The sequence below is a fragment of the Schistocerca nitens genome, chromosome 9 (assembly GCF_023898315.1).
Source record: "Schistocerca nitens isolate TAMUIC-IGC-003100 chromosome 9, iqSchNite1.1, whole genome shotgun sequence".
Classification (NCBI taxonomy): Eukaryota; Metazoa; Arthropoda; class Insecta; order Orthoptera; family Acrididae; genus Schistocerca; species Schistocerca nitens.
The window spans coordinates 292,535,918-292,563,191 of NC_064622.1; positions in this window are offsets into that span (position 1 = coordinate 292,535,918).

Below are 27,274 nucleotides of genomic sequence, written 5' to 3' on the forward strand. Positions count from 1 at the left end.
GTATGAAAAATACACCGGAGAGGTAGGAGGCAAAGTGATTGGCCTTACTAAGGGTGTCAGGGAAAGGGAGATCATCATGGAGAAGAGGATAGTAGGGGGAGGGTTTAGTTCCGGTAAGGCGATGGAAGGCTGACCAGAACTTGGACGAGTTGATAGGTAGGGTATCAGTTAAACGGGTTCATGTCTGACGCCAGTCCCGGCGTTTCTTAGCCGCGAGCAAATTACGAATGTGTCGCTGGAGTTGCCGGTGGCGTCGTAGTGTGTCCGGGTCACGCGTGTGGAGGAAGGCATGGTAGAGATGGCGGGATTCACGGAGGAGGAGGACGGCCTGTGGGGGTAAGGTAGGATGGTGGGGGTGGATGGCGACAGTAGGGACGTGGGCCTCCACGGCCTCAGACAAGGTCTGCTGGAGAAAGGAGGCGGCATGGGTGACATCATCGGGGTGGTGGTCGGTGAAAGGGTGGCTATCGACCTGGATGGAGAGGGTATCCCGGTAGGCATTCCAGTTGGCATGGGAATAGTCATGGACGTACTTAGGGGGAGGGTCATTACGAGGGTCGGGGCGGGGGCGACAACCGTCTGAAATGGTGAGGAGGACAGGGAGATGGTCGCTACCAATAGGCTCCAGGACATCCACCGTTATGCGGCCAAGGAGGTTGGGGGAGGAGAGGATAACATCGGGAGTGGAGTTGGATTCGGGACGGGTGTGCTGGGGGATGGGAATGAGGTCGCCTTGAAGGGAGGAGAGGAACCGATGCCCTCGCCGTAACTGGGCGGCGGAACGACTATGGATGTTGAGGTCGGCGTCGATCACGTAGGAGGAGAAGGTATGGTCGATGTGGGAGAGGAAGTCGAAGGGAAGAGGGGCGTTGGGGCGGACATAGATGGTGGCGCAGGTAACGGTAAGGCCAGGGAAGAAGAGACTAAGGATCAGGTGTTCGTTGGGGTCGGGAAGGAGAGGTTGGAGCCGAACGGGGATCTGGCGGTGGTACCCAATGGCAACTCCGCCACGCGCAATCGGGAGGAGATTATCGGAGCGGTGGAGGAGGTAGGGCGAAGTGTGGATGGTGTGGTGGGGTTGGAGGAAGGTTTCATTAAGGAGGAAGGCATCCATGCGGTGGGTGGCAAGGGTGTGCAGGAAGAGGTTCTTGTTGGCGGGAAGCGAGCAGTTGTTGTTGAAAAGAATACGGTGCTGCCGCGCCGTGACAGGGATTTAAACGAGGGTGTCAAGATGGGAGAAGGTGAAATGTGCCTGGTTGTTGGAGTAGGTGGCGTACATTTTGAGGTGGAAAACGGAACGGGCGGCGAGGGAGATCTGTTGGAGGGTGTGTGGGCGCTGAAAAGGATGAACATTCTGAAGGACAATGGTGAGGAATCTGATGATGTCCTCAGCGGCAGGGGGTGGGCGAAGGGAGTTGCCGGGAGGGGTGGGGGCGTCCAGAGGGCAGACAGGAACGGTGAGTTCAGGAGTGGTAGGAGGGGGTCGGGCCTTACACTTCTGGGAGTAGGTGGGATGAGGGAGGCTACAGGTATTACAGGAGGGGGGGGGGGACTGGAGATTGGGGCACTGCCGCAAAAAGTGGGCTTGCCTACAGTGCGGGCAGGTGGGGGCCTCGCGGCACTCAGATGTTGGGTGCGCATTATACCGCAAGCACCTTTGGCAGCAGAGGGATTGAGGAGGAGAACGGGAGGGGTCAACCTTATAACGCTGGTTAAAAAGGAGGGCACCCTCCTTCAGGAGACGGTCTATGGAGGGGGCGTGCTCAGAAAAAACCCGCATAAGGTGGGTGGGGCCAGCAGCATTGTGGATGCGGTGAACCGCACGCACCTCTAGATGGGGACGGGCCTGAAGCTCCGCCAACACCTCCTCCTCCATGATCACCGGACTGAGCCAAGTGATCACGGCGGTGAGGGTTGGTGGGCGACACGGGGGTTGGGGTTGGCGGGAGGTAGGTGGGGAAGGAGCAGGGGTGAGGGAGGCATGAGGGCCAAAGCGGGTGACAGGGATGCAGGAAAGGAGGTCTGTGTGGAGGGTAGGGCTGGGGGAGGAGATGAGTACCGAATCACAGCGAGGAGTGAGGAGGGAGATGGGGGCACCAGGACAATTCTGGCGAAGGAAGAGGGTGAGGTTCCGGGCTTCAAGAAGGGAGGGATCAGGACGGGAGAGGAGGTAGCGGTAGGAGGAGGGGGTAGAGGAGGAGGAGGGGGCATGGACGGGTGGGGAGACATCCATGGCATCAGGGGTGGGGGAAGGGGGACGTGGTGGAGCCTTTTTGGGAGCAGAGGAGGCAGGGGTGCCACTGGGGCGCTTGGCGGCGCTGGAGGACGTGTGGGGGATGGGAACAACTGGAATGTGGCGGGGAGTGGCAGGTCCTGGGGCTGGAGTCGGCGCCGGAGATGGTGAGGGCGATCGCGAAGGCGATGGTGAAGACGATGACGATGGCGATGAAGGTGAAGGGGAGATTGGAGCATGGGCCGTAGCCCGCCGGGCGACCACCCTGGCGGGGGCCGCAGAAACGGAAGGAGCAGGGGGAGGGAACGGAGGGAAGGGATCAGAGGAGGTGCGGGAGGGAGGAGCTGGGGACGGGGCGACAAATAGGGAGGGAGATGAGAGAGTGAGGAGTGGGGGGATGGACTGAGGGGGAAGTGAAGCGGCACACCACGTGATAGTGGTGGCAGCAGCGGAGGGGGAGGTGTATATAATGGCAGTGGTGGTTGCTGTAGAAGAGGTGGTGGGGGTTGACATTATGATAAGGGGGAAAAAAACACAGTACTAGATAAAGGAGCAAACGAGAGATGGGCAGGGCGACGAGAGACACAGAGGAGAAAGGGACAGACAATGACGAAGGAGACCGGGGCCGAAGCCCCACTCTGCTGCCACTGGGGGGGGGGGGCGACCCGGCTGGCTGGCTGGAGGGGACGCCTCTGCTGCTGCTGCTGCTGCTGCTGCTGCTGCTGGCGGCGGATGGTGGGGGCAGTGAGGACCACCGCTGGTGGCGAGGACTGCTGCTGGCCGCTGGCTGCCGGCTGCTGGCTGCTGGCTGGGGCCGGCGCAGGCGAGGATCGCTGCGTGCTGCTGGCGGGGACGCTGCTGGCGGAGATGGCTGCTGGCTGCTGGCGAGGACCGCTGCTGGCTGCTGGCTGCTGGCGAGGACGCCGCTGGCGAGGACCGCCGCTGGCTGCTGGCTGCTGGCTGCTGGCTGCTGCACGCCGACGGACGGGCTGGCTGGCTTGCTGGCTGGCTGGCTGGCTGGCTGGCTAGCTGGAACCTGCAACACCTATCACTTCGATTGGTACCAGAACAGCACAAATCGAAGGGCGGTATTCAACCGAATGACCGCCGGAGATGGTCGACTAGTGATTTTTTTTTACTTTATTGTTATTTTAAAACCTGTACAAATCAGGTAGGCTGGCAGCGGCACACTACGCCGCTCTTCAGCCATAGCGTTTACAACAGTATAAGAACGGAGAATGATAATGAACAAAGTGACGGGCAAAAGAGAGAGGTCACAGAGACACAAAAAACACGGAGTCGTTCACACGTGACGATAACAACACTGAAAACACGTTGGCACGGCGCACAGGACACTGATGAATCCGACGGCACAAGTGAACGTAGTAGTGGGACGGCGGACACCAAAAACACTAAACGACGTCACACACACGAGACACAGAAGGCGATGATCTCCGGCGCGCGAATGTTCACTATGCGTGTGCGAGTCCGGGGACCTGCCAAGAGAGGAGGAGGAGGAAGGGGAGTGGGAGAGCAAGAGGGGAGACCAGAGATGCCACAGGCAGGGGAGATAGGGGGGAGGGAGGAAGGGGGAGAGGAAGCCCGGGGGAAGTGGGGGAGGGAGGTGACGGGGAAAAGGAAAAAGAAGGGAAGAGAAGAGAAGGGAGGGAGGGTGCCGAAAGGAAAGGACACCGGAAGTGGGGGGTGGGGCAGGGTCAAAGTTGATAGGAGGGGTAGATGGAGGGGACGAGGACATCATCAGGGAGAGGGAGCTGGCGGAAGCCACCTTGGGAGATGGTAAGGAGGGTGGACAGATGGAGACCGGGCGGGACGTGGGAATACAGGCGAGGCAGCGGGCGGGGGTGGGAGAGGAGCGGGGAGACGAGCGGGTGAGGAGGGTCGAGTTTACGAGAGGTGTACAGGATACGTATCCTTTCAAGGAAAAGGAGGAGGTGGGGGAAGGGGATGAGATCATACAGGATCCGCATGGGGGAGGGGAGACGGATGCGATAGGCGAGGCGGAGAGCATGGCGTTCAAGGATTTGGAGGGATTTATAAAAGGGAGGGGGGGCGGAGATCCAAGCCGGATGGGCATAACAAAGGATAGGGCGGATGAGGGATTTATAGGTGTGGAGGACGGTGGAGGGGTCCAGACCCCACGTACGGCCGGAGAGGAGCTTGAGGAGACTGAGTCGGGATCGAGTAGTGATCGCGCGTCGACTTAAGTCGGATTTCTGTGTGGTGACCGGTGACGAGGACGCAAGTGTTCCAGCGCTCGCAGCGCCGCGGTCGGGTGCGCCGTCTCTGGCGATCGCGATGTCGACGGCACGTAAAACCCTAAGCTCCCCCACCGAGCGAGGTGGCGCAGTGGTTAGACACTGGACTCGCATTCGGGAGGACGACGGTTCAATCCCGCGTCCGGCCATCCTGATTTAGGTTTTCCGTGATTTCCCTCAATCGCTCCAGGCAAATGCCGGGATGGTTTCTTTGAAAGGGCACGGCCGACTTCCTTCCCCGTCCTTCCCTAATCCGATGAGACCGATGACCTCGCTGTCTGGTCTCCTTCCCCGAAACAACCAACCAACCAACCAACCTAAGCTCCCCCCTTTCCTAAGGACGCGCGCACTGCTGTTGCTCGACGCTGGTGCTTCTCGTCGAATCCGCTGGAATCTGGTGTGTACACAAGCGACGCGTTGCTGTCGCCATCTGGTGTGTGTACAGAACAGCCGGTTGCCATGCGACCCACCAAGTGCGTGTGGCTTCGGCGGACGACACCTGGTGTCAGACAACCCGCCAGCCGCAGCTGTATGTCCAGGCAGCGGCGAGGGCCAGGCGACTGGCCTCGAGGCTGCACGTTCCCCCCACAACTGTCCGTGTCGCAAGGCCAGACTTGTGCTACCGTCGTTTGAGGAGCATTGACAGTGAAATATTCGCCTCATCTGCACCCTACGGTACAGTGGGATGCGATGCGACATCAGGTAAGCGCTCACCATGCGGCCACACATACACTACTGGCCATTAAAACTGCTACACGAAGAAAAAATGCAGGTGATAACCGGGTATTCATGGGCCAAATATATTATACTAGAACTGACATGCTATTACATTTTCACGCAATTTGAGTGCATAGATCCTGAGAAATCAGAACCCAGAACAACCATCTCTGGCCGTAATAACGGCCTTGATACTCCTGGGCATTGAGTCAAACGGAGCTTGGATTGCGTGTACAAGTACAGCTACCCATGCAGCTTCAACACGATACCACAGTTCATTAAGAGTAGTGACTGGCGTATTGTGACGAGCCAGTTGCTCGGCCACCATTGACCAGATATTTTCAATTGGTGAGAGATCTGGGGCATGTGCTGGAGAGGGCAGCAGTCGAACATTTTCAGTACCCAGAAAGACCTCTAGAGGACCTGCAACATGCGGTCGAGCATTATCCTGCTGAAATGTAGGGTTTCCCAGGGATCGAATGAAGGGTAGAGCCACGGGTCGTAACACTACTGAAATATAACGTCCACTGTTCAAAGTGCCGTCAATGCGAACAAGAGGTGACCGAGACGTGTAACCAATGGCGCCCCATACAATCACGCCGGGTGATACGCCAGTATGGCCATGACGATTACACGCTTCCAATGTGCGTTTACCGCGATGACGCGAAACACGGATGCGACCATCATGATGCTGTAAATAGAACCTGGATTCATCCGAAAAAATGACGTTTTGCCATTCGTGCACTCAGGTTCGTCGTTGAGTACACCATCGCAGGCGCTCCTGTCTGTGATGCAGCGTCAGGGGTAACCGCAGCCATGGTCTCCGAGCTGATAGTCCATGCTGCTGCAAACGTCGTCGAACTGTTCATGCACATGGTTGTTGTCTTGCAAACGTCCCCATCTGTTGACTGTGGGATCGAGACGTGGCTGCACGATCCGTTACAGCCATGCGGATAAGATGCCTGTCATCTCGACTGCTAGTGATATGAGGCCGTTGGGATCCAGCACGGCGTTCCGTATTACCCTCCTGAACGCACCGATTCCATATTCTGCTAACAATCATTGGATCTCGACCGACGAGAGTAGCAATGTCGCGATATGATAAACCGCAATCGCGATAGGCTACAACCTGACCTTTATCAAAGTCGGAAACGTGATGGTACGCATTTCTCCACCTTACACAAGGCATCACTACAACGTTTCACTAGGCAACGCCGGTCAACTGTATGAGAAATCGGTTGGAATCTTTCCTCATGTCAGCACGTTGTAGGTGTCACCACCGGCGCCAACCTTGTGTGAATGCTCTGAAAAGCTAATCATTTGCGTATCACAGCATCTTCTTCCTGTCGGCTAAATTTCGCGTCACTAGCACGTCATCTTCGCGGTGTAGCAACTTTAATGGCCAGTAGTGTAGTTTATGAGAATGGCGTGATCTCTGCGTAGAGATATGGCGCTGCATATCTCCACAAACCAACCAAGCGTTTGACGAATCTGTAAGGCGCAGTATCACTGCTGGTTTGTGTCCCAGCCGTGAACCGATAGGCTGCTGAGCAAGTGGCCACGGTGTTAGGCTTATCAGTATATGTGAAGAACGCCAAACACTGGTAATGCGGTCCACAAAGTCTTATGGTGGAAAAACATGATCTCCGTGCATAAATTTGTATTCGAAATTTAAAAAAAGTGTTATAGTTCTAATGATATACTAGAGTCTTATTATTTTTGCACAATACGCCAACTACGCACGTATAACCAAAAACCAAATAATTTAGAACACTCTTTGTTTCACTCTTAAGAAAAAAATACATGGCTAACACATTCTACACATTTCGCTTACACTGGGATAGGTTATGCAACCCTACGTTAAGTGAGAGGTTATTGAATTGCACCTACTGGCCTACTTAGGGCGAGAGGTTGGCATGCACATAGTGTGTCGCGTGCAAATTTTTAACTCGATATACAATCAATGACTGTGCGATGCCTGAACGTGATATAAAATAAGGTTCGGCAATCTCATAGAATAGGAGGCTGAGTGTTCACTACACTTGTTTATCAGTTTGTCTACGAGAGAAATGCGAGCGTTTTGTTACTTTGTTGCAGATCTCATTCTGTGGATCTGTATAGAGAGACATGAAAATATGAAATGCCCTTTGAAGAAGAAGGAAGAAACAGCTTGCAACTTGTAGAGACAACTATAGCCCATAGAATAAGTATCAGGGTGCGGATTTTCTCTGCGTGTCTCTCACGGTAAAAAGGTCGTTCGTTAGACTCTAACAGTAGTTCTTTGACAATTAAAAACCGTAGGACCTATTGAGGTTATTGACGATTCTTTGCATTTGTAGTCTGCCACTTACCCACTAAAGCAATGATTGTAAGAAAAACTAAAATCTACGAATAAGAATATCTTTTCGAAGATTTTTTACGTTTGGGCTGTGATAAAAGGACATACCTGCTGAAGTTCTAAAGTCTTTGGGTACTGAAGCAATATCGAGATGGACCAACTTGTCAGTAACATAGAGCATTTCGTGTTAAGATTTACTTAAATTATTCTGATTCCTTTATTGAAGAAATACTACGTGAAATAATGTATAAATTACAGGATAATTAATCTGAAACGCGACGTTAGAAAAGCAGTGCGTGATATTTTATTCAGAAATTACAAAGAAAAATTGAAGAAAATTGTACGAGATGATTAGTTTGCAAGGAAAAGGAACACGAAATGCTATTGGATGTGTGAGGCTGAAACGATAAAGAATGCTACAAGTGTTCCGTTGAGTAGGGCAAGGCGTTTGACAAACCTGACTGGAGTTTTCTCCTGAAGACATGAAAAGGTGTTGATGTAAACTAGAACCACAAAGACTGATAAAGGAAGTGTACACAAAACAGAAGGAGACACTAAGAACTGGCGATGATGGATGAGATGAGAAAAGTGTTGGATAAGGTACAATGTCGGACAAGTATATTGATAACACCGACGCTTCAATTTTTACGTTGAAAAACTAAAATACGAAGAATTAGGAAAAGCAAAGAGCATAACACGAGTACGATAAAGGGCATGCAGATAATGAAGCAATGTCAGATGAATCAAAGGATTCTTTGTCTATTAGAGTTATGGAACATACAAGTATAACTCTACAAATATAGAATTTCTGGGAAGGAAATAGTAGAACTTTATAAACATACACACATACGAAATTAGAATCGACTCTGCCCAGAAACAAGCAACTGCTGTTTGCAAGTGGCTTCAGCAACTTCTCCTCGCTGCTAGAGTCAGGGTAGCATAAACAGTGACACAAATATTTTATTGTCTATACTCCTCACCATTCACAGCTGTTTGACCCTTGTAAGTATCCTCATTTCATTAAGTTGCTAGTGCAGATGTTTACATTAAAATATCTTCCTAGGTGTGAGTACGTTCACGCAGCTGGAGTAACTCATCTTCGTCGACTTTTTTTGTTACGGAACTTCGGATAATTATTGGCGTATGTCAGGGGAAGCAACGCCTGCCATGCTGTACAGTTTGTCAGTACGATTAGGTTTCAGACATACAGTAATTAGTTTTGCAGTTTCATTAAGGCTACTATGTGCGGGAGGTTTTATACCACACTGGGAAGGCATATTTACTATCCGAGAAACAGAGGTCATAATAGAAGTGCGGACCACCTCAGTTCAAAAAAATGGTTCAAATTGCTCTGATCACTATGGGACAACATCGGAGGTCATCAGTCCCCTAGACTTAGAACTACTTAAACCTAACTAACCTAAGGACATCACACACATCCATGCCCGAGGCAGGATTAGAACCTGCGACCGTTGCAGCAGAGCGGTTCCGGACTGAAGCGCCTAGAACCACGCGGCCTCATCGGCCGGCGGACAACGTTGGGTTGAGCTCTCCAATTACTACCAAATCTTTCCAGATGATGATGTTTCGAGCTGACACCATATGTTCGGTATTAAGGAAGCGTGCCAGTGAGTGAGTGACTTGTCTAAGACAACTCCAAGGTAGATGGGTGTAAAACAATGTTCCTTCCCAAATCACTTCCAGTTTCCTTTCTACCTGTCTGTTGCGTTGGTGGCAAGCGCAGACCTGAATTTTGTGTGAATTGACTTCACGTGGTACTTGTTTGACAATCATAAAATATTCCCACAAATTTTGCCGATACCTGTTGTTCTCCTTAAAAATAATCAGTATGTACTCTCGAAGAAAGGTCGTCAGCATATATGAAACTCGTGCAGTGACTAAGTGTTGGCTGAGTGTTTCTGCGAATGTTGAAGAGCAGTGGTGACAATACGCTTCCCTCGGGTAGACCATTTGTTGGTTCCTACGACGTCTGTGTCTTCATAGTAAGAAGCATAATTTTAATCGACATGATTTGAATAGTGGGAAACGAGTATGAAATAAGGATAAATGTAAGAAAAACCAAAGTCATGAAAAACCACAAACGCGAACGATATTTGGAAATATCATTGGAGGGAAACAGCTTGGAAGATGTGCTTACATTGCTTTCATAGGAGCGGGGGGTAGTTTAATAATTGTGCTTGAAAATCCTAGAGATTGTACTGATGGCTGACGAGCTTTATGTATGCCGTGGCTGGGTGGTTATTTGTTATCGCTATGTGTAATTATTCCGTCACCTAATGCCGGTAGCTACGCCCGCTGGTTCTAATCGTGATGCCTGAGTCTGTTATTACTGTGATTATTGAGACAACGAGCAGACTTACTGGTGTGTTACATTTATTTCAATAAGTGGCTCAGAAAGTAGTTCATTTAATAGTATGCTGGGTAATCTTTTAACAGGTTTTTAACTTTATTAGTGTTCTGCAGTTTTACTTAGAATGCTAGTAAATTCTGTCACAGTAAGAATTCTTTGGCTTGTAACCGCTGTAATTTTGTCGAGTTTAGAGTTAATTGAGTTTTTCAACTATTAAATAAGAAGTTCCGTTTGGGTTTCTCCTGTGATGCTTGTTCAAGTCTATTGTGATCAGTTAAAGGTGTATTTAAGATCATGTTTACCATATAGGAAATTTTGACTGTAATACATGTGTTTTAAAGCGGGTTATGTGTTTATCAGCTAATCCAGCCCCTGAACACTCCTCCATCTAGCTCATGGCTACCTTACCATTACATACTGGGTGATCAAAAAGTCACTATAAATTTGAAAACTTAAGAAACCACGGAATAATGTAGATAGAGAGGTAAAAATTGATACACATGCTTGGAATAACATGGGGTTTTATTAGAACCAAAAAAAAAGTTCACAAAATGTCCGAGAGATGGCGCTGGACAGAAAAAGGTGAGTAACTGCTACCGTGACTGGTGAGAGGTACGCCGATATGTTACAGAATCGCATCATCCCCAGCCTGGCTGATAAACACCTGCTGGAACGTACGATGTTTATGCAGGATGGCGCTCCACCCCATATTGCTAGACGCGTGGAAGATCTCTTGCGCGCGTCGTTTGGTGATGATCGTGTGGTCAGCCGCCACTTTCGTCATGCTTGGCCTCCCAGGTCCCCAGACCTCAGTCCGTGCGATTATTGGCTTTGGGGTTACCTGAAGTCGCAAGTGTATCGTGATCGACCGACATATCTAGGGATGCTGAAAGACAACATCCGACGCCAATGCCTCACCTCAACTCCGGACATGCCTCACAGTGCTGTTCACAACATTATTCCTCGAGTACAGCTATTGTTGAGGAGTGATGGTGGACATACTGAGCATTTCCTGTAAATAACATCATCTTTGCTTTGTCTTACTTTGTTATGCTAATTATTCCTATTCTGATCAGATGAAGCGCCATCTGTCGGACATTTTTGAACTTTTGTATTTTTTTGCTTCTAATAAAACCCCATGTCATTCCAAGCATGTGTGTCAATTTGTACCTCTCTATCTACATTATTCCGTGATTTATTCAGTTTTCAAATTTACACTGACTTTTTGATCACCCAGTATATAAAATCCTTAGGTAGAGTTTTTCATAGTTTCGACAGAAAATCGCTAAGCAGGAGGCACTGAGCAGGTTGGAGAGCTTCCTGTCGATATCTGTAGTAGCAGAGATGTACCACAGAAGACTGTACTGTTAGGTATTCAATTCGCAGTTACTGCGAAACCTGTGTGTGTGATGCGTCCCATTTTTACTAGGAGGAACTAACCGTTTGTGTATGCCAGGCGCGAGAATTTGTGCTCGTACCGCGTGGAATGGTCTTCTATATTCCGCCGTCGATGGGAAAGCTGAAGAAAATGCATTCAGAGACTACTGTGAAAGTAAATTCTAGGAACTGTGTAGACACATTGACAAACATTCCCTTTGATCGTAGAATCCGGTACGTGGATTTTTTAAATTGCGCAAACATGGCGCTGCGGAGAGCTTTCTGATTTGCAGCGGATGAACAGTGGACGGAGAGGCGAGTTTCTGGGAAATGCAGGCGGCGCTGTCCCACTGCATAGCGGTCGGGACAGACAATGGCACGCGGTGGAACGGGATGGGGGGAGGGGGGGGGGGCAGCGCCGTTCCTACTGGTGCATCGTGCAACCCAGTGGCGGCACGACTGGTGAGTGCTGCTTCCCGTCCGCTCCTGTCTCCACTGCTGGCCATTTAAACTGCAACACCGTGAAGACGGCCTGCAACCGAAATGGCATTATGCGTACTGTATGTGTGAATATTCAAAAGTTTAGCGTTCTACAGCGACTACACAATGTAAGTAGCACCAAAGCTATACTGACGTGATTCTATGCTCCTTGTACCTCCCCGACTCCCCCCCCCCCTCCAAAAGAGCATTTTCGCAATTTCTTCTACGCAGATATAACAGGTACAGCAGTATGAAACCAGAATTTCACTATAGATGGTGCTGGCTGTCAGTAGCTGCTTCCTATAACGGCTGACGACGAATTTCAATATACGGTAACCCAAGTTCCACACATCGGTATTTCTTTCAAACCCGTAAACATATCTAGTTTTGTGCCTGCAAACTACGATTTCCGGACAGCATGGATTTTCTGTTATGATTTGAAGAAAACTGCTGCAGAATTGCATCGATTGCTTGTAGAAGCTCTCGGTGTACTGTTTCTCCTGGGTGGACTTGGGTCAAAAAAAAAAAAAAAAAAAAAAAAAAAAAAAAAAAAAAAAAGTAAATATTACGATAAATTTATAAATAATCGACAAGTACGCTAAACAAGAAGAGATAGAACTACAATGGACATGTTATTCCATGGACTCTTGCGCTTATATGCATCAGCGTTCATTCCTTTGTCTTTCACTTACCTTCTCTGCTTGGATTCGGACCTAAGAGGACGTTCTTGTCTAAAGCTCATCTTTCTGTACCAACTGATAATGTAAGTTGTACTTGAAACCCGAAAAATGTAATGGTTATTTTGTCAAAAGCATTTGTGTGTGTGGTCAGTAAATTGGTAGTCTGATACCTCGATTGTCTTAAGTAGATTGTTGTTGTTGTGGTCTTCAGTCCTGAGAGTGGTTTGATGCAGCTCTCCATGCTACTCTATCCTGTGCAAGCTTCTTCATCTCCCAGTACCTACTGCAACCTACATCCTTATGAATCTGCTTAGTGTATTCATCTCTTGGTCTCCCTCTACGATTTTTACCCTCCACGCTGCCCTCCAATGCTAAATTTGTGATCCCTTGATGCCTCAAAACATGTCCTACCAACCGATCCCTTCTTCTAGTCAAGTTGTGCCACAAACTTCTCTTCTCCCCAATCCTATTCAATACCTCCTCATTAGTTACGTGATCGACCCACCTTATCTTCAGCATTCTTCTGTAGCACCACATTTCGAAAGCTTCTATTCTCTTCTTGTCCAAACTAGTTATCGTCCATGTACCTAAGTAATTCCAAATTTATAGTGCTCAGCGAAGGTGACTACTTGTACAAGCACTCTGTGACAATCTTGATATCTGCTAAAGCTAAGTTATTGTGTACTACAAACCCTTTCGCCCGGATCATGGGCAATTAATCGTTAGTCACTCTGTTGGAAGGTAAGCTATGACGGTGAGCCCTGGTAATTCTTTGACAGGCGTAGCTTTAAAGGCACGTCGCACGGTTAGGAGCTGCCGTTTTACAGAAAGCAGTGGCTCACTAGCGGAAGCTAGAGAACGGTCTGTAAGCGTCAGTCGTTAGTCTGATTATCACATGGCGTACTGTATCCAACATCTTTAGAGTCGGGCTTAAACTCAAATCCTACACCTGTACACTAGTCTGGACTGGGCGAATGGCATATAAAGCATTATGCTGGATCTGTCTGAAAGGAAGGACTTTGCACTAATACACTATAGTGTGTGTCATTCCTTAAGTGCACTTATTTTTTACTTTCGTGAATGATACATTACCGGTGGAGTACTGTGTCATCAAAAGGCAGTACTGCATCATTACAAATCTGATGAATCGTATTAAAATGACTGTATAGTGTTTCATGTATTGAAATTTTAAAACCTGCCTTTTTGCCCAATCCCCACTCTCTGAACAGTCAATTGACGTGTTACATAGCGCCTCCTATTAATAGACTATTTTGTTGCAGATCTGTCTCAATTGATGCTTCTCGTTTTTAAAACTTGACGCTGATGCTGCGTCGGCTACAGTGACAACGCCCAACAATGTTGTAGGATAGCTTGTGTTCAAAAAGTATATCTTACGGATGATTGATAAGAAAATAACGGTAGTTTAATAAGAAATTAGTCTGGAACCGCGCGACCGCTACCATCGTAGGTTCGAATCCTGTCTCGGGCATGGCTGTGTGTGATGTCCATAGGTTAGTTAGGTTTAAGTAGGTCTAAGTTCTAGGGGACTGCTGATCTCAAATGTTAAGTCCCATAGTGCTCAGAGCAATTTTGAACCAATAAGAAAATACTGAACTTCGAAAGGTGTCTCTGGACTTCTCATGCAAACTTATTTGTTCTGCAGTAAGACTAAGAATTGCTGCAAATTAATACAACAGAAAAAAGAAAATAATATGAAGTAAGGTGATGGGACAATTTTTAGTTTCATTTTTCTCGTGACTTTCCTTTTTTTCCTTATCCAACAGGTTGCTTTGATAGAAAGAGGCCCAGTGTTGGAATAATGCCACTGGGAAAATTAGGGGCAACTCAAATTCATACACAGGTGAACAAGAGCTTTGTATAACGAGCGAAATGCTCAATGCAATTATCTACTCCGACAGCACTCGAAACGTTGTAGAGGATGGGAGGGAGAGGGGCAAACCCAGCCTATTAGTTTTTGATCAATGAGCAGCTATAGAGACTCTCCACACGAGTGGTTTTAAATGCATCAGCTGCCAGTTCTCTTTGCTTTTTGGCAGAAGCTTTCACATCGAATTAGATGACTATAAACGATGGGAACATTTTAACACAAGTACCATTCTACTAGTTGCGCGTGATGAAATGAAAGCTCTTCATTACAAGCATATTACTGCGTAACATCAACCAGTCGGAAGATACCCTGCACCAATCGAGCCACTTGTTGGGTGCTGCATAGTTACACGTGCCGGAACACGTGTTTTTGAAACGGTTAGTGCTTGCCAACTGGGTGGTCGACGGTGCCTCCTTGATGTCCATTTGTAGTTTAGAGTGTGTACTTTACCTGTTAAGGTGGCGTGTTGTTCAAATTCTGGGTTTCGATAGATATTTCTTCTCGGTAGGCAGACCAATGTTGCGAACAGAGGCGTTATTCCTCATCACAACGCAGGACTTCAGCAAGTTAAATTATTCCACGTAATTAATAGCTTATCTGCGGTTGTGTGTCAGCCTGGATTCAAAGAAGCAGGAAATGAGGAAAAAAGGTCTTGTGGAATTGTCTAAAACTTAAGTTTTCAATACTGCCCTCGATATTGTAAAATGGTGACAAATGTTCAGAATTCTCAAGAAAATAAGTGTGAGTTATAGCGAAAGACGGATAATATATACAATACAAGAGTCAAGAGGGAAAAATGAGAATGGAAGTGCTCCGACGAAAGACGAAGATCGGAATATGTCCAACAAACATTTAGGGGATGTCGGTGAAAAAGCTACTCTGAAATGAATACGCTCGCACACGCGAAGAATTCATGGCGGTCACCATCAAACCCATCAGAAGACCGAAGATCCAAAAGATATGCAATGAAAACAATACAATAACAAAAACGAACGTAATGTGTTCGAAAGTACACGTGTCTGCACATGTGTGTAACCAAACTCAGGTGCTGGGCAACATTCAGTACCAGTTTTCCCCACTCCGGTTCTTGTCACACACACGGGTATTCTTTGGCTTTTCGCCAGTAAGTGGTCGACACAAATCTGTTCAAGACTGTCGCTTCGAGGCGAAACATCAGAAGTCATGCCTGACAAAGGTAAGCGAATCCGACAATCGCACGAAAAGCCTCCCGAAAACATGACTGACCCATCCCCATGTTAATGCGTTAGGTTGCTTCCCTGAGAGGTACATTAATATCTGATATCCTCCTCGCTCTTCCGCAAGAATCATTATGCAGCGGACAAAATCTGCATTCTAAGAAGCGTTGTATTGCTGTTGGTGATGGGCGCGTAGGTGACTCAATGATCGCAGGGAGATGGTTGCATGCCGTCTGGTTCAACATAGAACTCTCAGTTGCGTCTCAAAAGGCAGCACACAATGTACAATTTATGAGACGAGTACTTTTCGTGACTGCTCAAAAGCAGGCCGAATTCAATTTCCTGCTATGTCAGTGATTTGCTTTTGATAGCCGTTTACTGATGAGGGCCGTGTGTAGTCCCATTTCTGTATTAAATAATGCGCAGTGCTTTGGTTGGTAAAAAACGAGATTTACTCCAGAGACCAATAGGTTACACCACCGTTAGTAGTGTGGATGCCTAGTCTTTGGTTCAGTCTGACCAACCTTGTATCTCGTGGCGGCGCACACTTGGATGGGTAACGTAGGCATGATGTCACACGCACGTGTAGCCTAGAAGCAGGACTAGATCAATATCGTCACAATCCAAGATGGCAGAATCCATCACGTCACCATTGCATTATACTGGTTAGTAAAATGAATTAGTCTATTACAGCACAGTATTTTACAGGCCTTTAAAACGAAACAGCCAATCACTGTATAGGCCCCAGAGCTGCCATGTTCAAAAGTACCTGAACGACTATAAGACTTCCTCTTCCTCCAGCCTGTTCACTTCCTTCTCTCCTCTCTTCTGTCATAAATACATTGTTTTCGTTTGCTTTAATATCGTGAACTTCTTTGTCTTTTCTTCTTCTGCTTTCAGAACAGTTCCCCTTTATGGAAAAATTGGAAATTTGGTAAGTTCTGTGGGACCAAACTGCTGAGGTTATCGGTCCCTAGGTTTACACACCACTTAACGTAACTTAAACTAACTTACGGTAAGGACAACACACGCGCCCATGCCCAAGGAAGGACGACGGAGAGAGCAGCGCGAAACATGGCAAGGCGTCTAAGACCGCACGGCTACCCCGCGCGGCTCCCTTTCTTGAATCAATCTCTGTAGCAGTTGAGAAATTGGTTTAAATTGTTCTTCCAGTACAGATGCAGCTTCGGCTTCCGTTTTCCCAGGCAATGACAGCCTCTTTCAGACATTCCATCGAGATTTCAATGCCTAATTTTCAAGACTCTTCTCTCACTCGAAGTACTTGAATAATGATAACGGAACCAACGGCTGTATTTGAATGCAACGTCGTTTATTGTTTTCAACACATGCTACCAGTTTCGACACCAAGCATTGTCCAGAAGCATATTCCAATACAGAACTGCTCAGACATAGTGGACGATGTCTTCCCTCTAAATACAAATATAGCTGTCGACTTAATATGACGATGTCTCCTATTTAAATCATCTCCGCTTATAACATTTTAAGGAACAATAAAAGTCATATAAGCGATAACATGACCACTGAATATAAGCCCTAAATGACGTTCACTTTTTTTGACTAGAATAATTACATTAGCGTTATCTGTAATTCATCGTTTCGGAATTTTGCTATTTGTTTGATGTATGATAAAGATAAAAGCTGTCTACACCATAATGGCGACACATAGAAAAGTATCCCTTCATAGGCCAAGGAATATCATCATAAATAAAAATAAAAGCACTAGCGATTCATTGGATGATGATATTACATTCTCTTTATTTGAAAATGTGAAGTATCCAGTATCATTGAAGTTTTCATATTGCTGAATAGATTTAGAATTACAGCCTACTCTAAAATTTATAATTTTCGTTTTTTAACGATTATGGGTCTGAGTGAGATCTGATTGCAGTCATAGGGAACAGCGGTAGTAACCTTTTCGCTCCACATTGGTTGATTCCCTGGTAATCCATCATGAAAAGTGGAAATACAGCCAGACTCGAAGTACTTGAATAATGATAACGGAACCAACGGCTGTATTTGAATGCAACGTCGTTTATTCTTTTCAACACATGCTACCAGTTTCGACACCAAACATTGTCCCCAGGAATAACTTGACATCCACAAAAGTTTTTATGTGCAATGAACTGAGTCATATGCAGTGGAAGAAAGTTTACAAACTGTAATTAACGTATAGTATCCAGTTAATTTTGGCCCACTGCATACGATTCTCTTCACTGCACATGAAAAAGGTTGTGGATGGCAGGTTATGCTTGGGGCCTGGTGGCATAAACGACGGTGGATTCTAATACAGCCACTGGTTTCGTTATCATTATTCAAGTAATATTATTTGATTCTGTTTCATGAGATGTCTTCTATAAATTCATGTATGATCTGTTTCTTATACGATAGCAAACTGAACGTTTCGTGATAGGAAACCAGATTGCCAAGCGATCTAATGAGTAGTAGTGGGATGCGATCACTGTGTCATGTGTGCTCAGGGCAGTCGCATTACAGGATCTGTCAGTAACGGGCTTGAGTGGACATGTGGCTCACTATGAGATACGTATCACCTGAGTTTAAGAAAAGTGTTCAGTGAAAAACTCTCATTCTTTTGCCTCTCAAAACCTGATATCTTCTCACGATAGAGAACTAAATTTATTTTGGATATTTGTTACTGTACTGCATCAAATTAAGCGAAACAGAGTACGAAATTTTCATAATTCTGCAGAGGTAAAAACGCATTGCGTAGAGTTTTGTATTTATTCATTTTAGATAATTCATTGATGTGTGTGAAACGTGTAAGTAACTAGAACTGTGAGCAGAGCAATATCTGTCACAATCAACATTTTGACTTTTATATCTACGGGAGGTTACGTCCAGAGTTCTGTCCATGTAAAAATAACAGCCCAGCCATCTATTTCGTAAATGTTGCATATCACTTTGATCGCTTTCGCAGTTTACCACCCCCTCCGGAAACAGTGAAGTATTTGAAAGTATAACTACAATATGTTTCAGTCTCTTAAAAGTGAGAGGGGTGACCACCTTTGTTTAAAGTTTCTGAACTCAAGATGAATTGGCAAAACGTTTAGCACATTGTGATAGTATCACAATGGATGCCATGGAACAATAATAGACATGCCATCAGGAAATTCTGAACAGATTTACTTTCAAATGTGGAACTTATGAATCCCCTTATAGTATTTCTGCCTTTTATAGACAGTCATACAGCATCAAGAATGACTATGAAGATGTTTCAGAGAAAAATAAAAAAAATATGTATAAAACAGACATCAGTTGCAGTAACATGACGTGAAATGAGGAGTAACGTGTATGTTGATATTAAACTGGATAACAACATGACATCAGTTTTAGGTTCTGAGAGAACTGTAACTGAGAAAGAAACCTGAAATTCAGCAGAAAATTCAGTAAATATTTAGAGTGTTAACGTCCTATGCGTTGACTGTAACGTGTTCATTCAACAATACTGTTGCTACACACATATTACCTCAATTCTGGCCTGCAGTACCCCTGAATATAAGATTGCGGGGTCGTCCATTTACATGCCAGTTGTGAGACGTTATGTCTCAGAATTAAGTATATCAATTAGTGATCAAGACGGAAAGCTTGAGAATTTCGTTGGTGAAGACATAACTATTCAATTACACTTAAGGAAACGTAACTGACATCGTATGTAGGCAGCACGCCATCACTAATAAGAAAACGATGAATGTGAAGAAGTAGAAGAACAGGAAAAGAATAAGAAGAAGAAGAAGGAAATGAAAATGTGCTAACTACTCACAGTCGACACATAGCATGCACAGTACTATCAAAACTAAAATAATTTCTGTGAACTCTCATTCGATATTGTGGTGAGTGAGGAATAAGAAGAAAACGAAGAAGAGGAAGAAGAGTTATATACTGAATCTGAAAGAAAAAATTGTGTTTGACGAGTCTATTACTAACTTGGAAAATCATAAGTATAAACTATTTCGTCAACCAGATTTTGTTTACAGCAGTTCCAAAATGAAAATACTAATCTATTGCCATGTGAGAGTCGTCTGTATATTAAAGGAAGACTTCTGGATGAAATAAGAGAACAGAGATTACACTGACTTACATAAAAATTGCACACTTCTCTAGTTCTCAGAAATTCAGTACCATTTGAATAACCAAAGTAATTAACATATTCACAACTGGGCAATTGCAACACGAATGACAGGAGATGCATCTCCTACCCAAATTGATGCAATTATATTGCAGAATGCTGGTTAGAGAACGAGATACTAAGAATTTGTTGAAAATGGTGAACGTTTCGGCTTCTGCATCCCGCACAGTATGGTATTTGGGTTCGCAGAGGATTACAGGAATATTATTTTAAATGTTCGGCATGAACTTGTACCGGTTTGCTGTATACATGACTAATTGTATTCTCTCAGATGAATGACGAACTAAACCGAAAGTTGTGTTCGAAAAAATGTATTGGAAAATGCCATAAATACCAGAAAGAGCAAATTCCATTACGGAACATCTCAAAAAATGCTGTAAATCTACGGCTGGCATTCCGTCATATGGATTTAGCTAAATGTGCTGTATCACGAATTAGTACAGGGATGTGGTAAATTAAATTCGATACAGCTCTCAAAATAGGAGGGTACATCATTTTAAATTCTCAGTCAAACATGAATTCGCTTTCCAATGATTACAAAATATTCGACGCAATAAACGTAACAAGGTTGAAGGCAAACCTGAAGAGAACTATACAGTTGAAACATCCCCTTTGAAAGATTAATGAATTGCTGTGCTGGTAAACCTCTTACGTTATTTGATTTTCAAACAGCTGAGAAAAACTGAACGTACTCAGACATTACTCTCTTTACTTATTCTGATCAACACTAAACTGATACACAATATTTTTAGCGCAACGCAATCTGACTGTCAATAATCCCTACAAAAGAATGGCCCTGACGAACAATAACCTATTCCATTCATGAATCACTTACCTCACAAAAATCTTCGTTACTCGAACTACTGCAATGCAGCGAGCGCCAATACTGCCAGCTAAATAAAAGATTCTAACTAGTGATGGCACTAACTACTGACAGGCATAGTCAGCAAATGAAAGATTTTGATAGAGAACAAACAATGTATTTACCTTAATAATGTTCGAAAGTCATGATATCGAGTATTACAAATGTACTCTTTCTGGCAGACACACGTCCAGATTGTCCGATCTTAAAATTCTGCCATCTCTTTCCCCACATCCACCACTGCTGGCGGCTCACCTCCAACTGCGCAACGCTACGCACTGTTCACATCTAGCTGCCCAACACTACAATAGCGAATATTCCAACAATGCAAACCAGCCACAGACTGCACACATCACAGTCAGTGATTTTCATACAGAGCGCTACGTGACGTTACCGACATAAAAAGCTAAACAGCCTGCTTACACAGTCAATTTTAGCACAAAGAATACAGCCTGTCTTCAGTCGGCGTATTATGAAGAGAGTGGACTAAATCAACTCAGGAGTCGTACAGGCTTATAAAAAGTACCCCATATATTTCATCGATTGTGCTCGTCAATATGAAGAAACTTTGAAATTCACTGTCATTGATATGAGAACTGAAATGCACACAAAAACACAATTTCGAAGAAATACGAATACTGTCTTGTTATCCACGTTTATGCTGTAGGAATGACGTCTTCAACGATTTGGGTAAGAAGGAATACTCATACATCAGAGATTCAACGCTGTAGGAAGCATTGTACGTTTGGTGAAGTAAAGGAGTAACTGTAAAGAAATATATATAATATTGCAGTAGAGATTGTGTAGTTAGCTCCAACGTGCGGTTTCCCCTTTTCAAGCCCTAAAGAAGAATGTAGCTATAGTCACGTATACTGGTAATACCTTTGTTTCAACTTCTCGATCGCACATGCAGATGGAGGCTGTATATAAGTTACGACTAGTTTCCTGTTCAACTTCTTTTCGCACCACAGTTGTAATGCATATTATAGATGGCAGATACCATACTGAAGCTAAGGGCAACTTCTCTCATGCTTAGAAAGGGAGACTGATTTTCTTAGAGTAGTTTGATACTGTTCATTGTTACTATTTTTTTCCAGAAAAAACGTACGCCGTTCTCTTTGATTGCCAAGGATACTGCACCACAGAGAATCAGTTTGTTCTGAAGGGTCTCGCTTTTCGGATTCTGTGTTATTGCTTATGGCTATTTCATTCTGCAAGGCACAACATAATATTATGAGCGGGAGCTGGATATACCTTCAGCAAAGTGGTTAACGCAAGAACAACATGACCACAGCATTGGCTCAGCTGCTATGTCATTGGAGACAACAGTGAACTGATTACACTCAGTTGTAGCAGCGTAGTCGTACGTATTTGTAAAGCAATTGGAGAATATGAAGTGGATTAAGGACCATAATATGAAATACAAGCGAATGATGAGAAGGACTGTCTCTTCCTGCAGAAAAATTGAAAATGTGTGTCGACGAACATAAGTGATTAAATGTGAATTTGTTGGATCAGTGTTGGCACGAATTTCAGTTGCGAGATTTCTAATTTGTCACCCACAAGCGGAAAGGAACGTGTTACTGAACAGTGAAAGAAATGTAGTATTTTACAATTAAATTTGTATCTAGAATATTTTTGTTTGTTGATTTAGCTTTTCCCTTGAACTGTGTAACACACTGTGTGAAGAAGTATTTTACTGCTCACGCTTCATTCGAAAAAGATCTTTCTCCTGGTAACCTCATTGTAATCAGCACGTAAGCTGAAATGGGTGAACAATTTGCATGTCACCGTGACACCGTGAATTCCACCATCTTTCATTAAGACGTCATTACCCTGCCCCTGCTTCTAGGCAACATACGCATCAGACGTCATGTGTGCGGTAATGGAGCTAACGAGATATACGGGCCCTGTGGCGTGTCGTGTGACGAGTTCCTGCGAACGTCTTTGGCGGGTAGCGAGTTACTATTTCAGACGAGTTCGATAATTCTTGAATACGTTTGAATAGATGCAAGCTTTTGATAAGATATAACGGAGATAAGACCTTTAGTGGGTAACTTTTTATTGGCACAGTGATTTCCCATTGGCTCCTGACGGAACCGAGCGTTTGTGATATATGTCCAGCAAGGCAATTAACGCGATTTTACGTGTTAATTGTGGGGCATGTATTTCTCGTGAGTCCCGTACGGTACTGAGCGCTCTTTTGTTCCGGAAGGAGGATCCAATAAAGAGCAGGTAGCTATATTACTATCACGTATCGTTTTTATCTGTAGAAGAGGTAACTGAAGCAAAAATAAATCTGGAGCGCAATGCAGATGTTTTCCCTGCACAGAAAACCAAAGACTGTAGCGTCTTATCGATGAAACCTGGTTCCAACAGCAAGAAGGTCCAGCACATGTCACATCCTGTTTATCTTTCGAGTTTACTCACAGTTTATAGTGTCTGCAACATGTTCGACATTGAAAATGTGACTAAACCGGGCACAGTATGGATCCAGGATGTAATATCATAGACTTAGATCTTTTATTTATATGGATTAGGTTTATTGAACCTTACTGCCGACAGCTTGGTACAAATATAAGATCATATATACAGGGTAGTAAAAATATAAATAGTTTGAACAAAGATTTTAAATTATTTTATAGTTTTCGTTTGCGTTCAATACTTACAGCTACGGAATCTTGAAACATCAACTACAGAGGAAAAACAGAGAGATTGGGAAGTACACACTTAGAGATTAGAATTATTGTGGAACCAGAGATTTAACACTAAATTTTATGTATACACGTTAAATCCCACTGAAAATTGAAGAGGGTTTTATGTATTTGAGGATCTTCGTAACACGTTAAAGCAGGAGCCCTTGTTGGAAAGGGCTTCTTTAATTTGGATGTATTTTATAGTAAACAGTGTTTGTGCGCTTCAAAGAAACTGCAGGAAAACAACAAGTGTTTGATGTCTACTTCATCTTTCCCCTTAGAGTCGCAGAAAGGATTATCCTTGTGGACTATGCGATATAAGTCGGTAGGAGTTGATACATGGCTGGTGTGTATTCGTATCAAGGTAGTTATCACCTTACTGTTCACCAGACATTTTCGGAAGGTTAGTCGTAGGGGTCAGACTGAATCCTCAGCTCGTTCTCCCTTTGCGAGTTGTAGCATCATCAACTTGGAGGATGGCAGGCTGAAGTCCATCAGAGGGCAACAAATACCGGCTCACTTCGTCCGCTCGTCGACCTTGTAGTTGTAGAGCAACCCTACATGAACTGGGACCCACAGAAAGGAGATTCCGAAACCTCTTCGACTTTTTAGAAATGATTCTCGTATTCTTCTCGGCGTTTGAACATTCATTTTACTGTTCCATTTTGGGTTTACAGTATACTGCAAAAGGCTTTTTGAGCCAGACACTCAGCCGGTTGGTTCTGGAGTCTCGCGTGAGGATGAAATTTCATAGCCTCTCGAACCACTATCGCTTCAACGGTAAAAATTCAACAGTATGAGGGCAGACGAAACGGCTGGGAATACTTCAGCTTTAAGGCAAGAAGTCTTTTGATATCGAAAGTCGTCAGTATAATGGAGTAAAGTGCTGACAACAGACAACAGTGTAAGCACTGTAACTTGAATAAATTGTGCCAAAACAATTTTTCATAAAACTGTAATAGTAAAAATGGAGGTTTTCCAACTGACATATCACTGGAATTCCAACTATCTGTTGGAATACAGCGGTCGATGGTAAAGGCTGAGTCTACTGTTGTCACTAGCCGAGGGCCACGGGGCCTCACATACCCCGGAATTGCACCATGTCTATTTTATAAAGAGCACATTTAGCAGCGGTGATACAAGGAGCATCCATAATTGGTAACTGAGGGGGCGAACCCCTTGTAAATGGTTAAGAGAATGTAAGGATCTCATTGCGCCATTATTGTTTTCCGTTTTCTTGTTTGTATGAGAAACATGATCAAACCGTCTTAAGCGAATGTCAAATATCATACTTAAAAATTTCACTTTTCTCGGTAGCAGGAAGAAGAGGCCTCATAATAAGATGCCTGAGGTGGTCAATTTTATCTTCCTGCAGCTGAAGTGAATTAAGCACAATATAGTTCGTAGCTGAAACTATTAGGCCTTTAGCATCCAACTAACAGGTGAATGCGTAAATGGCCCCAGGCAAAGAGATTCAGGACCCTTATGTGTAGAAAAAAGGCATAAACCGTCTGCATACTGGAGAGATTCAACACCTGGAGATATGATAATGTCCATATTTCGCCTGTATACAGGGCGGTTCATTGATCGTGACCGGGCCAATAATCTCACGAAATAAGCGTCAAACTAAAAAAAAAAAACTACAAAGAACGAAACGTGTCTAGCTTGAAGGGGGAAACCAGATGATTGGCCCGCTAGATGGCGCTGCCATAGGTCAAACGCATATTAACTGCGTTATTTTAAATAAAAATCCCCATTTTTATAACATATTCGTGTAGTACGTAAAGAAATATGAATGTTTTAGTTGGACCACTTTTTTCGCTTTGTGATAGATGGCGCTGTAATAGTCACAAACACATGGCTCACAATTTTAGACGAACATTTGGTAACACGTAGGTTTTTTTAAATTAAAATACAGAACATAGGTACGTTTGAACATTTTATTTCGGTTGTTACAATGTGATACATGTAGCTTTGTGAACATATCATTTCTGAGAACGAATGCTGTTACAGCGTGGTTACCTGTAAATACCACATTAATGCAATAAACGCTCAAAATGATGTCCGTTAACCTCAATGCATTTGGCAATACGTGTAATGACATTCCTCTCAACAGCGAGTAGTTCGCCTTCCGTAATGTTGGCACATGCATTGAAAATTCGCTGACACATGTTGTCCGGCGTTGTCGGTGGATCACGATAGCAAATATACTTCAACTTTCCCCACGGAAACAAATCCGGGGACGTCAGATCGAGTGAACGTGCGGGCCATGGTATCGTGCTTCGACGACCAATCCACCTGTCATGAAATATGCTATTCAACAGCACTTTAACCGCACACGAGATATGTGCCGGACATCCATCATGTTGGAAGTACATCGCCCTTCTGTCATGCAGAGAAACATCTTGTAGTAACATCGGTAGAACATTACGTAGGAAATCAGCATACATTGCACCATTTAGATTGCCATCTATAAAATGGGGTCAATTATCCTTCCTCCCATAATGCCGCACCATACATTAACCCGCCAAGGTCGCTGATGTTCCACTTGTGGCAGCCATCGTGGGTATTCCGTTGCCTCATAGTGCATATTATGCCGGTTACGTTATCGCTGTTGGTGATTGACGCTTCGTCGCTAAATAGAACGCTTGCAAAAAATAATCTGTCATCGTCCCGTGATTTCTCTTGTGCCCAGTGGCAGAACTACACACGACGTTTAAAGTCGTCGCCATGCAATTACTGGTGCATAGAAATATGGTTCGGGTGCAATCGATGTTGATGTAGCATTCTCAACGCCGACGTTTTTGAGATTCCCGATTCTCGCGCAATTTGTCTGCTACTGATGTGCGGATTAGCCGCGACAGCGGCTAAAACACCTACTTCGGCATCATCATTTGTTGCAGGTTGTTGGTGACGTTTCACATGTGGCTGAACACTTAATGTTTCCTTAAATAACGTAACTACCTGGCAAACGGTCCGGACACTTGGATGAGGTCGTCCAGGATACTGAGCATCCGTTGGGCATTTTGATCACAGTAGCCATACATCAACACGATATCGACCTCTTCCGGAATTGGTAAACGGTCCATTTTAACACGGGTAATGTATCACGAAGCAAATACCGTCCGCACTGGCGGAATGTTACGGTCCAACTAAAACATTCATATTTATTTACGTACTACACGAATATGTAATAAAAAATGGGGGTTCCTGTTTAAAAAAATGCAGTTGATATCCGTTTGACCTATGGCATCGCCATCTAGCGGGTCAACCATAGCGCCATCTTCAAGCTAGACGAATGTCGTTGATTGTAGTTTTTTCGTTTGATGCTTATTTCGCGAGATACTTGGCCCGGTCACAATCAATGGACCACCCTATATTCAAAAGAGAAAAGGTTTAGAATTGAGCCATTAGGCAGTCGTTTTGACGTGGTACGAGGCCCAGAATTATTTTCTGGGAGCTTACATGTGCAGTTCTGTGCGTTAGGAAGGTTTGAATGCGAAACACGTAATCATTTGGAATACCTTCATCGCTTAGTTTTTGTTGCCGAATCTGAAGTTTAGCATTACCATAGGCACTCCTTACGTCAATAAATGCTGCTATAAGATGTTTGCTACTGTTGAATGGCTGAAGAATTTCAGACTGCAGAAAAGGAAGACTGTGTTGGGTTCCTGTATTGTAAAAATCGAAATTAGTTTTATGTACGTAAATTCTCTGATTACACCCACAACTGCAAACTGGGCTGAATAAGACTTTCAGGTGTTTTTCTAACACACGAGGATTACGTGATGGAACTGTGTGACGCTGGACTTACAGCCAGTGCCTTAGCTTTGGGGACTTGAATAGTTACTCGATTGATCCAGTCAGGAAAAAGGAGCATCTTTCATCTACATGGTAAAAGCTCCAAGAAGTGCCGACAAAACTCTATTTATTCCCTTACTAGAGTACCCATTCTTCTCAAAGGCCTGCTTTAGATGTTTTAACTCGGCGCCCAG